The sequence below is a fragment of the Mesoplodon densirostris genome, chromosome 2, assembly GCF_025265405.1.
Source record: "Mesoplodon densirostris isolate mMesDen1 chromosome 2, mMesDen1 primary haplotype, whole genome shotgun sequence".
Lineage (NCBI taxonomy): Eukaryota > Metazoa > Chordata > Mammalia > Artiodactyla > Ziphiidae > Mesoplodon > Mesoplodon densirostris.
In genome coordinates, this window is record NC_082662.1 from 155,103,408 (window position 1) to 155,109,073 (window position 5,666).

A 5,666-nucleotide genomic window follows, 5' to 3' on the forward strand; every position below is an offset into this window, starting at 1 on the left:
ATGTCTAAGTCAGAGTCACCCAAAGAGCCCGAACAGCTGCAGAAGCTCTTCATCGGAGGTTTGAGCTTTGAAACAACCGATGACAGTCTGAGGAGCCATTGTGAGCAGTGGGGAGCGCTCACAGACTGTGTGGTAACGAGGGATCCAAGCACCAGGCGCTCCAGAGGCTTCGGGGTTGTCACGTATGCCACTGTGGAGGAGGTGGATGCAGCCATGAAGGCAAGGCCACACGAGGTGGGTGGAAGAGTCGGGGAACCAAAGAGGGCCGTCTCAAGAGAAGATTCTCAAAGACCTGGCGCCCACTTAACCAGGTGAAAAAGATTTTTGTTGGTGGCATTAAAGGAGACACTGAAGAACATCACCTAAGAGATTATTTCCAACAGTATGGGAAAACTGAAGTGACTGAAATCATGACTGGTCGAGGCAGTGGCAAAAAGAGAGGCTTTGCTTTCGTAACCTGTGAGGACCATGACTCCGTAGACGAGACTGTCATTCAGAAACACCACACTGTGAACGGCCACAACTGTGAAGTCAGGAAAGCCCTATCTCGGCAAGAGATGGCTAGTGCCTCATCCAGCCAAAGAGGTCGAAGTGGTTCTGGAAACTTTGATGGTGGTCTTGGACGGGGTTTTGGTGGGAATGACAGCTTTGGTCGTGGAGGGAACGTCAGTGGTCGAGCTGGCTTTGGTGGGATCCGCGGTGGTGGGGGATGTGGTGGCCGTGGGGATGGCTCTAATGGGTTTGGTAACAATGGAAGCCATTCTGGAGGTGGTGGAAGCTACGATGATTTGGGCGGTTACAACAATCACTCTTCCAATTTTGGACCCATGAAAGGAGGAGACTTTGGAGGTAGAAGTGCTGGCCCCTATGGTGGTGGAGGCCAATACTTTGCCAAACCCCGAAACCAAGGTGGCTGTGGTGGTTCCAGCAGCAGCATTAGCTAGGGCAGTGGCAGAAGGTTTTGATGACTGCCAGGAGACAAAGCTCAGCAGGAGAGGAGAGCCAGAGAAGTGACAGGGAAGCTACAGGGTACAAGAGATGTGTGAACTCGGCCAAGCACAGTGGTGGCAGGGCCTAGCCGCTACAAAGAAGACATGTTTTAGACCATACTCATGTGTATGGGCAAAAAAACTCGAGGACTGTATTTGTGACTAATTGTATAACAGGTTATTTTAGTTTCTGTTCTGTGGAAAGTGTAAAGCATTCCAACAAAGGGTTTTAATATAGATTTTTTTTTTGCACCCATGCTGTTGATTGCTAAATGTAATAGTCTGATCATGACGCTGAATAAATGTGTCTTCAAAAAAAAAAAAAGAAGATGTGGTACATATATACAGTGGAATATTACTCAGCAATTAAAAAGAACAAAAAAAATGCCATTTGCAGCAACATGGATGAACCTAGAGATTGTCATACTGAGTGAAGTAAGTCAGCCATAGAAAGACAAATATCATATGATATCATTTATATGTGGAATCTAAAAACAAGGGAGTACAAATGAACTTACTTACAAAACAGAAATAAAGTCAAAGATGTAGAAAACAAACTTATGGTTACCAGGGAATAAGCTGGGGGGAGGGAAAATTGGGAGATTGGGACTGACATATACACAGTACTATATATAAAATAGATTACTAATAATAACCTGCTGTATAGCACAGGGAACTCTACTCAATACTCTGGAATGGCCTACATGGGAAAAGAACCTTAAAAAACAAAGAGTGGATATATGTATATGTATAACTGATTCACTTTCCTGTATACCTGAAACTAACACAACATTGTAAATCAACTATACTCCAAAAAGAGTTTTTTTAATAAAAAATAAAATTAAAAAAAAGCAAGATGAACATGGTGACCTACGGCAATAACCGCTTTCTGTGGTCCATGGGGCTTCTTGGGAACCCCAGGGCTCCACAGGCCACCATTGGAAAACCACTGGTCTAGAATTGAAAGCAGAAAACATAAGTATCACAACTTCCCTGCTTGCCCTTCCAGGAGCTTCCTATGATGAAAGGGTGGCAGAGAAGGAAATCTACTCAGGAATGGGGTGTGGCGGGGAAACGTGTGCTGAGGAAAACATTGAAAGCTAGCCAACTTCCCTGTTTCTCTTCCTGCATAGAGGCTATAGGAAAGTGAGGCAAGATAAATCAGATGAGAGGATAATAACAGTATTGGCTAATAGTTTACTTCTGCTCTTCTGAGCACTTACAGATGTTACTCATTTAATCCTCATGCCAACCCTATGAGGGTGAGAGTATTATTATCCCATTTTTACAGATGAGAAGACTGAGGTCGAAGGAGCCCTGCTGACTTTCCCACTTGTGAATCATTCATGTGTTATACATAAATAAAAGAGAAGGAAATTGGGAGTCTGTCCACCAAAAATGAGATAGATGGTAAGAGGAATGCAGTTTATACACCAATACAGATAATGATGGTGAGCAACAGAACAGGGTTAGGTAAAATATGTCATCTGATAGCAGAGCATTAGATGACTTCCCACTTACTCATTAGCACTAAGGATCAGAGACGGTGTGAGCAGCTGGAAGGCAGGTGCCCAGAATCTTTGCTTTGTCTCTTCAGAACTTGCCTCTTGGGCTTCCCTGGTGGCGCAGTGGTTGAGAGTTCGCCTGCTGATGCAGGGGACACGGGTTTGTGCCCCGGTCCGGGAGGATCCCACATGCCACGGAGCTGCTGGGCCCGTGAGCCATGGCCGCTGAGCCTGCGCGTCCAGAGCCTGTGCTCCGCAACGGGAGAGGCCGCAACCGTGAGGGGCCCACATACCGCAAAAAAAAAAAAAAAAAAAAAAAAAAAGCTTGCCTCTTGGTCTTCCAGATGAACCTTTCCATAGCTGGGGTTGGTTAGAATACCAGTTGTGAGAGCCAGAAGAGAGGTAGTCAGAGTCTGTATCACTTAGATACGGCAGAAAAAAGAAGGCACATTCAAAAGTTTTGCTGAGTGGGGTGTTAATGGATGGACTGGTTCCGGGGGTGTGTGTGGGTAGAGGGAACCGACAAGAGATGTGAGGCCCTTGGCGGCTGACAACAGGATGAAGTCCTTTGAGCACTCCTCCATGGGAGGAGACAAGGGGAGGGAACCCTGTGAGGAAGGCCAGTGGGTGCTGGAGTCCAAGAAAAGAGGCCACCCAACAGGAGTGGTGACCCCAAAATGCCACCACCTCCAGGGACACGGAGCCAGGAGGAGAGCAGGGAGGCATCGGGAAAGTCTCGCTTCCCCTCTTTCTCCCCCGGTCCTCTGCTGTTTCGCTATTGCCTCCCACTGTCCAAAGAGAGTCAAAGCCACAGGTGAGGATGCCCTGATTACAGCCCATAGCGGTGGGCTCCCAGGACAAAAGGCAGGTTACAGGAGGGTGGAGAATGCAGAATACTGTACCTAAACTTGGGCTCTTCAAGAAATGAGAATGGAAAACACAAAACTCCCTGACCATCCTTCTGTGAGTCTCCTGGGTGGGAGCGGGGAACTGGAGATCTACCCATCCACCAGACAGAGCCAGCACACGAGGGCAGCTGAGCAATTCCTTCCCAGCTCCTCGTTCTTTCCTGTTCACACTTAGTCCAATGGTCTTATTCTTTATCTGTCAAGGAGACTGAGGCCCAGAAAGGTGAAGGCACTTGCTCAAGGCCACATAGCAAGGTAATGGAAGAGTCCATTCTTGTCAGGCTTTCCAACATAGCTATCGAAGTATTGAGATGGGGACCGCTGTGAAAGGGATATTTGGGGCAGAATCCCATGTTCAGGTAAAGCTTCCCTGGTCCTAAGTCACTTGTTGGCAATTCAAAGGAAATAGGCAGCCCACATACACACATTTATAGCCCCCCTGCATGCTCCTACCCATCCCCCACCCCTCACCCTCTGCCTCCAAGGACAAGCTGATTATTTAAAGTGGAATGAAGATATAAGGCTGTACACTTGAGGCCTTGTTGTTCGGGCTCTCTGGCCAATATCAGGAGTGAAGCCTTTAAGGAACCTGCAAGTCATCAAATAAGGCCTGAAGTCAAAAGCAAGAAGGCCACATTGCTGAGTCACTGGGTTAGAGGGTGCTCAGTCTTCCCCATAGGAGGCTTCTGGGGACCTTGCCAAATTTGTGATACTTGTGAGGTTGATTCGAGGGAAATTTAGGCTTCCAGAATAGATGTCCAAGCACTTACTGAGGGCTTACTAGGGGCCGAGCACTGTGCTAAGTAAAGGGGCTTGGGGTGGGAGTATGGGGGGCGGTGTCAGTGAATAATACCCCTGTGTCCCCTCTCAAGTAAGAAACAAGCACAAGACACAGATGGAAACTAAAACTCCTCCACTTTCTTGCACACAAAGCTGATTGGAGAATGTGGCTCAGATGCGCTTCCACAAAGTGCTCCTCATTAAACATGACCCCCAACTCCAGGCCTTCTCTGCAGGGGCTGAGCCTGTCCGATAAGCTGGCTGAATGGAGGAGAAGACATGAGACGGCACCTGCCCACACATAGGCTGCCAGGTTCCAGAGAAGGAGACTCTGGAGGGACTGAGCCACACGGTGGAGTTCCTTTCTCCAAACTTAGCAGTTAAGTCACCCGTCTTCACTCTCGGCGAGGCAAGGGAGGACCTTAAAAAAGGTGGATGCTTCCTCCTATAGTTTTCTCTCTTCCGGGGTTGGGGTATAGTGGAAATATCACTTACCAACCCTGAACATTTTGCATGTTTTATCTCACTTAATCCTCAGACTTATCCTATAATATTGTGATCTCTGTCTTAACAGACATGGCCACGGAGGCATAGAGAGCTAAATAACTTGCCCAAGGTCACACAGCTATACGAGGGAGGAGTTGCATTTCAACATCAGATCTCTGCATCTAAAAATCAATTTTGGTTTGCTACATTTTAATTTTTTAATTTAACTAATTTTTTAAACAATGCTGTCTATGTGGAGCCAGACTCATAGCTAGGAAGCAAGGAATCCAGGCTGAACTGCTAAAACCTTTTGCCACATCTTCAGGATTAGAATGAAGCAATTTCAAGATAGCTCAGGCAGTAATATAGGTCTGCAAGCCCTGAAGTAAGCTTGTGGAAGACTTCCGTAATCTGTAATAAATGTCTGTACCTTTATTACCTCATATTATTTGTTTGCTTGCTGTCAGTCCTCAGAATTTTAGTCAAGTCTTTGAAAATTCCAGCCTATCTTTGCAGTGCTGAGATAAATTTTTTAAATTAATTAATTAATTTACATTTATTTTTGGCTGTGTTGGGTCTTCATTGCTGAACGCAGGCTTTTCTCTAGTTGTGGTGAGCTGGGGCCACTCTTCGTTGCGGTGCTCGGGCTTCTCATTGCGGTGGCTTCTCGTGTTGCAGAGCATGGGTTCTAGGTGCACAGGCTTCAGTAGTTGTGGCACGCGGGCTTAGTTGCTCCGCAGCATGTGAGATCTTTTCAGACCAGGGCTCGAACCCGTGTGCCCTGCATTGGCAGGCGAATTCTCATTCACTGCATCACCAGGGAATCCCTAAGATAAATATTTAGTCTCGAATTATGAGCTGGAACCAGTGTACTGTGGGTAGCTACAGAGGAAACAAGATAACTTCAAAGGGATGTCGAAACTCAGAGGAACAGTATCTGAGCCTCCTGGTCCGCTGAAGGGGCTGCCTGAGATTCTCATATTTGTCTGAATAAGTGA

The 5,666-nt window shown here is 46.8% G+C and overlaps 1 pseudogene; it reads left to right on the top strand.

Moving 5' to 3' along the window:
• On the top strand, nt 1-965 carry LOC132483260 (heterogeneous nuclear ribonucleoprotein A1-like; annotated as a pseudogene).
• Nucleotides 966-5,666: the final 4,701 nt, after the last annotated feature.